This window comes from Lissotriton vulgaris, chromosome 12 (assembly GCF_964263255.1).
Source record: "Lissotriton vulgaris chromosome 12, aLisVul1.2, whole genome shotgun sequence".
Lineage (NCBI taxonomy): Eukaryota > Metazoa > Chordata > Amphibia > Caudata > Salamandridae > Lissotriton > Lissotriton vulgaris.
In genome coordinates this window covers 338,413,153-338,425,965 of record NC_141700.1, presented here as the reverse complement: position 1 = coordinate 338,425,965, position 12,813 = coordinate 338,413,153, and positions in this window count along the sequence as shown.

Below are 12,813 nucleotides of genomic sequence, written 5' to 3'. Positions count from 1 at the left end.
AAATGTGCTGCACATCAGTCAGGAAATGACTATGTGACTGCTGGTAATCGTTATGCTGACCAAGTCGCTCTGTACTGTGCTAAGACTAAATTGGCAGTAAACATGAAAATTGAAACAGCAGGAATCAGATGGCAACTTATGCTTATATTTAAAAGTAAGGGAAAAGGAAGGGTGGATCAGAATATGATGTCAAAGAAGAGAAGAAGATGGTGTTTGGATTCATTCAGATGGCAGACCAATCATGCCAGACTGTTTACTCTCACAGCTAGCAAGAATGTACCATGGAGACACCCACATAGGTAGAGACTTCATGATCACACTCTTTAGACAGGACTGGTTCAACCCGAAGTTTAGGACTGTCTCAGAGAGCCTTTGCCAGAGATGCTTACTTTGTTAACAGAATAACTCAGTTAGAAAGACAGTGGTCAGCTGGGGAAGAATTGGAACGGCAGAGGGACCTTTTGTAAGGTTGTAGCTAATTTCATTCAGTTACCACCATGTAGAGGGCTACAGTACATTCTTGCCATAGTGTGTTTGTTCTCACGGTGGGTCGAGGCATATCCAACTAGGAGAAATGACAGCATAACAGTAGCCAAATTATTAATGAGGGAAATCATACCACATTTTAGTTTTCCGGTTACGGTGGAATCAGATAGAGGATCTCCCTTTAATAATGAAATAATTTGATTGATCTGTTAAGCATTCAAGATTGCACAAAAAGTGCACTGTGCTTACCGCCCAGAAGCTTCTGGGGCAGTGTAGCAACTGAATGGCACCATAAAATCAAGATTGGCAAAGGTGTGTGCATCTTCCTCACTTTATTGGCCAGATGCATTGCCTCTTGTTCTGATGGGACTCAGAAACAATCCTGGCAGAAACACAGGGTTGAGTCCTCATAAAGTACTCATGGGAAGAACAATAAGATTAGCCTTCATACCTGGACACAGACTGTTAAGCATAACTGATGATCTGGTATTGGATTATTGTAAAAGATTGGCTGACCTAGTGCATTCTCTCTCTCACCTGGTTGGGGAAGACGCAGAGGCCAGGCTGCCGGATCAAGCACATAACCTAAATCCAGGTGACTAGGTGGTGGTGAAGAATCACACCAGAGAAACGCGCCTGCATCCAGGTGGAGTACCCCGTAAACAGGTTATACTGGTTACAACAACAGCAGTGAAATGTGCAGGATTGCCTAATTGGATACACGCCAGCCATACCAAAAGAGTACCAGCTCTTGATGAAGAAACCCAACAACAAGAATTCGAAGTTGAGGGTACAGAAGGTTGTGCAGCTGAAGAACAAAGAATAACAAACTCTGAAGTAGCTGATCGAGAACAACAAAGCACTAGTCAGGCGGATTGGGTACCAGCAGCTCACATACCTGATGTGAAAATAAGAAGCAGAACACAATTAGAGAAACTAGAAACTAGAGAGGGCCAGACAAGTATAGAAGATCAAGCTCAGGAAATAGTATACAAGATTGTTGAAGACCCTGAGCTGGAACAGGCAAGGTAAAGAAAAATACAGTCAGACAGAGGTGAGCAAGGATTTTCCCAAATCTGAGGAGGGACAGATAGGTGTAGAAGAAAGCGTTCAGGAACAGATAGACAATGCAGAACATGTTCAGGTGAATGGTAGAACTTCAAGAAGTCCTGAACTTGGTCAACTAAAAAGGGATGCAGAAGGCGAAGACAATCAAATTGTGCCACAACATAATACAAATAAAAGAATACTCAAAAGTGACGAAGAAGAAGAAAGTACAGTGCAACCCCAAAAAGGTTAGAAATGTGATTATTGGCCCAGATATGTCAAAAGATTAAATTATCACCTAAAGACAATTATTGAAGAACCTGATCAAGTAAACAAAGTTAATAGTCAATCAGGACAGACAAATGAAAAACACAGGCAAAATAGTCAAAGATTAAGAATATTGAATAACAAATTCAAAGGACCTGAGTGGACCTTCATAATTCTTGAAGAACTTGAGAATTTATACTTAAATGAAGAAAGTGATGAAGAAATAATTGCAGATGAAATTGACAAGGGAGAAGTGAGAACTCCTTGAAAAACGTACTAAGAAACCTTAAATATTTCAGAAAAATTAATGAAGAAGAGAGATCTTAAAATGGTGAAAAATAAAGTTACTGAAAGACCAAAACGAAATTGTTTTAAGAAATGCTGTAGATTATGTATCTGTAGTATCCTAATAGTGATTATAGTATGATTAGGTTTAACAATAGCAATACCATATTTGATGAGTATAGAAAAGAAAAATAATACAGACAGATGGAAAACTAGCTAACATAAAGGGAAACAGAATAGAACTAGAAGCATCAGATGAGTTAGAAATACATCACACAGTGATAGATAATAACACAGATTTAAATGTTTTCACCAAGTTATTGTTTTAATATGTAGATACTATGGAGGTTGGTGATTATTATGTATGTATGAAATTACCAGCTTCAGTAGTAGAAGGTGTTATGTATCATCATTTACCACCAACATATGGCATTTCATGTAGTGTATTAGCAAGTCTGTTCTATAAAACAGAAAGATTGCAGTATTATCATTCAAACTTGGATGTGATATTTCCAGAGATTCCTGTTCGAAAGAATATGAATCCAGTACTCGCCAGTTTAGCTGCACAATTTCTGGGGGAATAAAAGAAGAAGAAAATATATTTTTGAATGTAGTAGAAGAAAGGAGACACGATTTTCAGAAGAAGGCCAACAAACAGAAACCCCAAATTCCACAATGGGCTGAGAAAGAAAAAGTTTTTACACCTGGCAAGGCTCATGCTGCGATGGGACTAGAATTCGAAAAGAAAGGGAAAATCTGTCTTCATAGGTTAAAAAATTACTAAAACAATGTATTTATTGGTTCCAGTGAATATGATCATAATTTCTGAATTATAGGAGGATGGGGGCTAAAAGGGGGAACTGATCCAGTATTTTCTGGAATATACTATATATATGGGGGAATAAAGCTTACTTTAAGCTACCTGCACAATGGCATGGGAGTTGCTATTTTGGAATAGTGTTCCCAAAAGTCTATCATGTGCAAAGAATCAATTGAAGTAACAAAAACAATAATGAACTAATACGTAGTAAAAGAGCTAGTTTTGTAGAAATAGTAGGAGACGTATTTAGTGCCTTTATAGCTTCAGTGGGAGTGATTCTCAAAACACGAAGAATTTGTCAATTGTCCACAGTAGTTGATCGCTTATCGACTGATACTGCTGGAGGGTTTCTAATGATCAATACTGAAATGGTTGCAATCATGTCTATAGTTTTGCAGAATCGACTTGCCCTTGATATTTTATTGTCAAAAGAGGGTGGAGTCTGTATAATGCTGAAAGAGCAACTTTGTTGCACTTACATACCTAATACAAGTATGGAAATTAGGAAATACAATAAGAATATTACAAAATTGGAAGAGAAATTAAAATCACTGGAAGTTGACAATGTATAGAAAAAGCTAACATATAGCCTAACATCAATAGGGTCATGGTTTGCTAATTTTGGTAAAGAAGTTGTAACTCAAGTAATACTACCTATACTTGGAATAACTATGATAGTCCAATAATAATGATCTGGTGCAAATTTGTTAAAAGGAGGAAAAAATATGAAGTAAATAAAGAAATTAGGCTTGAAGAATTAAAAGGAGAATTATATAAGAAAATGAAGAACATGAATGGAGAAAATGATGCAGAAATTGATATGATAGAGAAGGGAAACGAAATATGCTAAAGTTGGCATTTGATTGGATATGGGTAGCTGTTGATGGCATAAATGCCATCAGAGAGGGGATTGATAGAGCAAGGATTTGCACTTAAGCAACTTGCTCAGATTTAATCATCTCCTATAACCGCGTAATAAATTACTAATAACGTTCGTATTATTAATTTCACATGACATTTTTACACTTACTAGAAAAGGGGGAAGCTTGCCTATGTGTTTTACTAACAAGTAACCCGAGTGCAATTAAACTGGCTGCTAAATGCGGGAAATTGAACTACGCATGTGTCAGCTGCATGACGTCTTAAAGCTTGGAGGGAAAGCTTTGCTTCTGCGCAATAAGAGCCAAAATGGTCGCTTAAAAACTCACATGCTAAGCATCAGCTCCGCTGAAAATAAAATTTTGTTATATACTAAATGCTAATGCATAAATAGTCTTTACAATCAAATGGGATTCGAGTAGAGATAAGTGGTATACAGTGAAATCATTTTATTTGAATCTAACACCTTGTCTTTTTGATCTCTCAGTTAGTATTTGGGCCTTAAATAGTCATGAGCTCAAGTCTTGGGATCCGATCAAGGACACCCTCTTCTTATGTCCTGGAAACCAGCTGAACATCCTGAAGACTCAATGTACAACTGTATAAAATGTATACAATGTTGATATTGCATTATGAATGTGGGTGGGAAATAAAGCATAGGAGAAACTAATTAATGGGCGGGAACATAAGACAAAGGTCTTAAGAAAAAGTATTAAACTTAGTATGGTGTGATGATCATTCCTCTGGTTTGTCCAATCAGAATTTGGAGTTTCATAAAGTTGAAACATATAGTGGTGGAACATGCCATTTAGAAAGTATAATTGGGGTAGTTAGTTAGATTCAATTGCTCAATCGCTGCCAGAAAGCTGAGAGGTACTGATGCTGTCCGAATGCTGATCGAATACCTACTGAAGCAGACTTAGAATTTTCAAAAAAATAAAATTTAGGAAAGGGATTTGCGGTAGAATCGAGGAAGTAATAGAATTAGAAAGACGAGCACGGAAGAACCAAGGAGGAAATTAGTCCCAGAGAGGAGTGAGATGCAGGTGTCAAATCCAGAAGCGGTTACTTGTCCTGTCCTATTCCTGTCCTGAACCCATCACCTGAATTTTTCTAAGGGCCCACAACTCTAGGCAAGAGAGCTCTGATCTTGCACCATCCTAGGTAAATATAAATCTATGTATTTTGTCAATGTGCCTTTTCTCTCTATCCTCTCTTCCTAAGGTACTGATCATTGAAATTATAGTTTAATTTAGAGAAATCGAATCTTACCTCTTCAGAAGGATGGAGTTAACACTGTAATGTGTCTTTCTTTCTCATGGTAAAATTCAGATAAACTTTTAAACCTAACTAAGGGGCCTATTAGGGTGGCAGACGGACCTGCGTCTGTCCGCCACCCCAGAGGAGGAGGGACCGTCCGCAGGGGCAGCGGCGGTCCCTCTGTGCGAATTAGGATGTGACCGCCACCCTGGCGGTCACATCCTGTATTTTTAACATTGCGGCGGGTGCACAAGCCGCAGGCAACGCGCGGGACCTGCAGCTTCGTGCATGCAAATGCAGGGGGGTACCATAGGTACCTCCATGTGCACCCCCACCCCCCCTTCACCCTGGGGCCCGCAATGGGCCCCCAATGAAAATACCGTATGCCTTTTCGTGGCGGCATTGCCGCCGTGGCAAGGCATGTCACAGGGCAAATCTTAATATGGCTGGCGGTGTCTGATAGACACCGCCACCATATTAGAGCTTTTCCGCCGCGGTCTCGTGGCGGAAAAGTGGCGGACGGTCTCCCCGTCCGCCGATGACCCCCCAGCCATTCTAATCTGGCGGGGGGTCTTCACACACAACGCAGCGGTGAATCTGCATCCTCCGGGCCGGCGGTGGCTTCCGCTGTCCCGGAGGATGCGGATTCACCGCAATCATAATCGGCCCCTAAGTATGTGGTTATTTACATAATAAAACAGGTAAATGCTTTAATGCCATTAATTACCAAATCTTATTCAACTAAAATAGATCCATGTGTAAAGAAAGGGATTAGTATTAAATAGGCTCAAAACTGAGAGGCAAACGGACATATAGAATTTAGCTCTAAAATTGATCCCCAGCGGGTTTTAATCGACCGTATAACTAGTGAGGCCCGAATGAGTATTTGGTGAGTATTGTGCGCAGATTGGTGTCCTTCTGGACCACGGGGTACCTGTTCGGGTGCCAACTGAAGGACTTGGCCCTTGGGGCCATGCAGGTTACTTACAACCACCTGCTTTGCCTTCCCAAGAATGAAGAGTTGGTCAGACAGTAGAGAATGCAAATAGTTTGTTTGTTAGCAATACTCTGCAGAGGAGACCATTAAACCTTCTCCCTAAGATGTCTGCTGAGAAACTGGCCCCCCAATACCCTACAGTGAAAAATCATTCCTCTTGTGAAGCCCACAACCATGCCCACAATGGAAAAATACCGGCTTGGGCCAAACATGAACAAAGAGGCACAGTAGGATGAGCTAAACCTGCCAGATGGGTACAGGTTATCAAGGCCTCAAGGCCACGGTGCTGGGTCTCAGCATCTGCTTACATGGGAGCAGAAACTAAGCATTCAGATAAGTATGGCAGGGCAGAATGGTCTCGTAGTGATGCTTATCTTCTTTAGAACTGTGGGCTTGTGCTTTAGAATATGATGTTAGAATGTAAGCATGTCTTGTAGGATGATTCTTAGAGTGTTTGCCAGACCTGAATTCTACTTCAAGCTGGCAGCACTTTTAATACTTACTGCTTCACCTTACCTGCAAATAAACCCTTTAACCAACTCACAGTTGTGGTGGAGTTACTACAGATTTGGCGACGAGGGAAACTCTATATACTCTTTAAAAGTCTACACTTACAACTTGACTGGACTCGACTCAACTCAACTACTTTTAGATTGAACAATTTCAATTTGTGCTTGGAAATCAAGAATATCAGCTTTAACTTCCAGCTGAACTTTTCTTTTCTCATTTAAAGTCATTTGCGGTGAGAACGTATTATTTATTTTTTATTTTATCAACTTTGTTCGTATCTTGTGCTATCTGTACCTTACTGCATTCTTCAAATCTCGCCGTTTGCCCAACTGCTCCGGCACTGCCGCATCATTGCTGTGTTCAAAAGACGCAACATCGGTAGAAGCTGCAGAATGGTGTTTCTCCGTTGGTCGTCGCACGGAAGGCCAACGGAAAAGCCCGTCTGTGTGTGGATTTGAGATATTTGAATAGCCACATTTTGGTTGATCAATATCCACTTCCACGTATAGATGAAATGCTGTCACTCACCAAAGATGTAGCCTATCATCAGGTGGTTCTTGACTCTGATAGTAGACATTTAACTTCATTCTGCACTCCGTTTGGCTGCTTTAGGTTTAAACGCATGCCTTTTGGCTTAGCATCAGCCGCTGCAGTTTTTCAAAGGTTAATGTCTAATTTATTTGGACACATCAAAGGAGTGATTTTCTTCCAAGATGATATTTTGATCATGGGGAAGGATAAAGCTCACCATGACAGTCTCCTCAGAGAAGTGCTAAAAATACTAGCAGATAATGGGTTAGTAGGTGAACTTAGTAAGTGTAAATTCTCTGAAAAGTCAGTTACGTACCTTGGACATGAAATCTGTGATGGTGGTATTAAACCAAAAGCAAAGTTAGTGGAGGCTATTGTTAATGCTCCAGAACCTAAGTCTAAGGATGAGCTCAGGTCATTTTTAGGGTTAGTTGAGTTTTACTCAAAATGTGTCAACCAATTTTCACAGAAAACATTTGATATGCGTGTTTTGATGAAGAACAAGTCACCTTTTCTGTGGAATGATAATTGTAAGAATGCGTTTAAAGAAATTAAGTCTGCAATAGTCAATGCACCCATGTTACAAGGATTTGATCCCTCTGCAAAAACTTATCTTACAACTGATGCTAGCGGGACTGGTTTGGGAAGTGTGCTTCACATGTTTCTGAGCAAGGCAATGAAGTTGTTATAGCATTCGCTTCTCGTTCTTTATCGCCTTGTGAAGAAAAATATTCTGTTATCGAGCGTGAAACATTGGCTTGTGTGTGGTCAATGGAACATTTTCGCAAATTTATATGGGGTAAACAATTCATTTTACGCTCTGATCACAAACCCTTAACCAAACTTCTTACCACTGAAGGTTTGAGCAGAGCTTCAGCCAGGATTGCAAGGCTGTCAATGAGGCTTCAGGATTATATGTATACCATAGAATATGTGCCTGGAGCGAAAAATGTTGTGGCTGATTTTTTGAGTAGGCTGCCTTTACCCATGAAGGAAATTTATCAAAATTCATGGAATGATTATTGTGTTGCAGAAGTGTTTTCTAGTTCTCAAGGTTTATCGAAAGAAGAGTGGGAAAATTAATCTATTAAAGATATAGTTCTTGAAGCAATTAAGACCAAAATTAACCAAGGTTGGTTTACTCAGTCTAAGGCCGATGTCCAGTATAAACCATTTTGGGAAGTCAAAGATGAGCTTAGTGTTGATGGTGTTTTTTTGTGTCGTGGTGAGAAACTTGTTCCACCTCTAGGGGTGCGTCAAAAGATTATATCTCTAGGACATGAGGGATATCCTGGCATATCCAGAACTAAAAAGAATGTAAAAGCTTTGTATTGGTGGCCTGGGATTGATTTGGAGATTGAGAGGTCAGTTCGTGATTGTGTTCATTGTGAGTGTTCTGACAAAAGTCAAAAGACACTCAATCCCCCAATGTCATCTCTTAATTGTCCCAAATTACCCTGGGAGGAGTTAGCTTTAGACATTATGGGACCAATGACGTGGCAGAATGATTCTGTCAAGTATATTCTCGTTTTAGTTGACTTATTCTCAAGGTGGATTGAATTGAAAATTGTTGATAGAGTAAATACCGACACAGTTTTAACATTTTTGGATGAATGTTTTATTAGGGAAGGTCTACCAGCTTCTATATTGACTTACAACGGTGTTCAGTTTAAGTCCGATGCTATGAGAGTTTTTATGGAATCTACAGGTGTCAAACAAAGATTTTCAGCATTATATCACCCACAAGGTAATTCTGTGGTTGAGAGAGTTAACAGAGCCATTAAGGGAACATTGCAACTCGCCAATAAGAATAGGAAAGATTGGTACAATGAATTGGATAAAATGTTATGGTCTTACAGAATTACAGTACATGATACTTGTGGTGAAAGTCCTTTTGGTTTGATGAGAGGCAGGTTTCCTTATTCCAAATTGAATCCTGTGTGGATGGGCAGAAGTAGGAAATATAATTGGAATGCTGAGAAGGTTATTGATACCATTTGCAAAACTCAAAACAAGAGTAAATCTTCATATGATAAAAAAAATGGAACTAAAGAGACTCATGTGTTGTAGGTGAATTTGTTAGAGTTGAATTGACAAGGAAGGTTGGTAAATTGCAGCCACGTTTTTCGGATCCAAAAACCATAACCAAAGTTATGCGTAATACTGTGATGTTAGATGATGGATCTATTCATCACATGAGTAAGATTGCATTAGCCAGGTTGTCTGATCCTTTAAAAATAAAGGAGGAGGATGTGGGTGATGTTGGTGAATTTTGGTGGTTGGCTCCAGTTGTGTTGTCAGACACCAGTTGTCCTTTTTCCAACAAGGGTGTTGGTCATAACAGTATGGCTATTCAACTAATTGTTCCACAAGTTGATTCTGATGTTACAGTTGGTTCGTCTTAATCATTACTTCCATCTCCTCAATCTTCTTTTCCACACATATCTTCAGATTCTAGTGCTGACTTTTCACAGGTTTCCAGTGATGTTAATTCTTCTGTTGATAAGGACTTGCAATACCAAATTTCCACCAGGAGTGGAAGGAAGATTATTTCTCCTAAATTCTTGGATGATTATGTTTGTAAATAACTGTTTCTCTGTCGGGTCAAATGCTTTTAAAGGGTTGTGTTTGTGTTTTTGTTTATTCTTTTATTTTCTTGTTTACTTTGTATAATTAAGGAGGGGGATGTGTAGTGATGCTTATCTTCTTTAGAACTGTGGGCTTGTGCTTTAGAATATGATGTTAGAATGTAAGCATGTCTTGTAGGATGATTCTTAGAGTGTTTGCCAGACCTGAATTCTACTTCAAGCTGGCAGCACCTTTAATACTTACTGCTTCACCTTACCTGCAAATAAACCCTTTAACCAACTCACAGTTGTGGTGGAGTTACTACAGATCTATTCATTAGCAAGTCAGAAAACTGCCTTGAGCAGCAGAGAAAATAATAATGGGATGCAGTATTCTGCTGAGGCAAGCAACATGAGCTATAAGGCCTATCTCGGGCACAATCTAAGCAGCCTGAAAGGGTTTACGAAAAGCAAAATGGAGTCACACTTTCTAACTGAAGCCTGCACATTACAGGGATAACTCAGTGGGTTGCATAACGTGAGCAAACATTTCCTCTATTTAGCAACACACTGCTAACCTAATGTAGCATGAAACAAGTGCATTGCAGGAATGGGGATTTCAAACCTAACAGCTGTGTAAATCTAATCCCAGTGCAACATCCTGTTTGCACAGGAATCAGAATAATGTCATGTGTGGTAAATACAGCAACCCAAACTCTTTTACCCTATACATTTAGTCACGCGAAACCATTATGCATTTATCTGGACAGAAATGGCTGGTAAATAAAGAGTTGTGGACCTCCTTAAAGAAAATATCCAATTGTGCATATAATTTCTCATTTGTATGAAGAAAACTAAAAATTAGAAGTAATTTACTGCACTCAGTAAATACAGGACATTAAAGTATTAGTATGGTACTGTAAGCTCCACACCCAATTATGGTCCACTTGTAATGAGGATCGTTGCTCCTAAATTTGATACTACATTCCTGCTAATGTGACACAAAGGGTTCTTAAATCTATAAGTGATTTTGCACCCAAATGCAGCTTTTCCAAATATTAATCTGAATCCTTAATCGTTTTCCAAATTTTTACCGATGTGGATATTGCACTTATGTTCAGTGAGTGAAATAACATCAGTGATACCTCCTGCACCTTCACAAAGTGGATCAGAGACATATACTGGAAGTTAATTCTTTCTGCAAAGAGAACTCCTCATTCTAGTGCCTCAATGTGGAGATTACAAATATGGCAGCTAAACCACTGAGGCGGAACTTCTTATACTACCCACTTGTTAGCAAACTCGTTAATGGTTTCCTTAATTATAACACTGATCAGGGGACTGCTGCAAACTCTACGAAAGTTGTTCAAATTTGAAAATTTTTTATTTTTGAAGCAGCCCTGTTTCCTTTATGGAAATTGGCCTGCTTTAAAGAAAGTTTTCCATTTGGCAGTGCAATGACAGGGATGGTGGTCTGCTTTCCTTTGCAGTTCACTATCCTTGTCATAAACAGCCAATGACAGAGCGCTGCAAATTGTGACTTGCATATTTAATTTTTATTAAACAGGTAATTCTGCGACTCACTATTCCTTATTTTACGAGCCAGTCTGTTGGTACCTAGGTCAGTTTGTAAATTAAAATACTGGTCTCAAAACATTAGCGCTCAACCGTTTTTTGCAACCAGAATCTTAGTACATCGTGCATACTATTATGAATGTTTTCTCCCACTGTTGAGGGGTTTGTACTGTCATACTGCACAACTACCTATAATTATTTTATGGTTTGAAGAATCATTTGTTTATAACTTTGTTTATTTTTCTGTATCCTGGTTATTCTTGTATGGCAAAATATTGTATGTTTGTTGTGAGTTTTGATAGTATGCTTTTAGTTTTTATTATAAAATACATTTTCAATAGCGCATTTATAGCAATATAAAGACACTATGGACTACATGTATGAAGCATTTTTGCTGTCGCAAACGGCCCGATTCACACAATCAAGCTGTTTATGGCTTCAGAAATGCAGGTTGGTATGTAATAATCCCAAATTGCTATTCGGTAACATGTTTCCAAATCGCACTTTGGAATTACAACTATGTATGTACTGATTTGGTATTTGGAAGGAGTGGGTTTAAGGCATCCCTACCAAATACTGAATCAGAATGGGGTGTATGAATGTTTTGCGACCAACTTGTGATCATAAAATATTTGCACTTCACCAGTAATTCAAAGTTGGTGGGAACCCATTTGCAAATGGGAAGGGTATCACAAGGGACTCCTTCCCCTTTGAAAATGTTTGTAAACATATTTCTTAAGAGCGGGCAGTGGTCCAATGGGTCACTGCCTATCAGGCCACCATCCCTGTGGGTCACAAATTGTGAACTACCTCATTATTATTCATGGGTAGGCTTATTTGCTACCCATCATGAATCACTCTTTAGGGAATAGGGGCTGGATAATCCCTGTGTACATCAGTACATTACCAAATAGCACTTTGCAAAAAATAACTATTTGGTAATCACTATAACTATTGTTCGTACAGCTAGTCCTATATGTGCGAAACAGGGAAATCATTCTCATGGGGTTTCTCTCTCCGCTCTCGTTATGAGTGACACTGATATTTTTCTCAAAACAGTTTTCAAATTTTATATGAGAGCAGTGTTCGCAGTGATTTCAGGGAGAGAAGGAACATATCGACTCCTGTGAGACTTGTTGTCTTTGTATTATAGCTGAAGTTTGATAACATCCTGTCTCTTCAAAAATATACACTGTCCTTTCAGCCTGCTGTAGACATTTTGCCCTCTGCATTCCGGTATATACCTATATGCTGTGCACCCCTCATGAGGGCAATTCTTTCAGTCCTAATTATTAGTAACTAGATTTACAAAAGAGGGAATTCATTTTATGTATTTTTTTGCCTATTTTCCTGACATTTTCTTTTTTCTCATTCATAATCAGTGCAGGTATTTTAGGGTCTGTTGCAATACTTTTTCAAATGGTATGTATTTGATTGAAATGAAATAAAGTCTTATAAAACAATGCTTTACAGTTCTGCTTACGCATTTGCAATATTTTTATAAACTATAGTATTTGTCGCAGTTGAAACTGAAACTGGGCATTTTGCCAAGTTCAAGCCATCTAGAATTCTTCCTAGATATACACCAT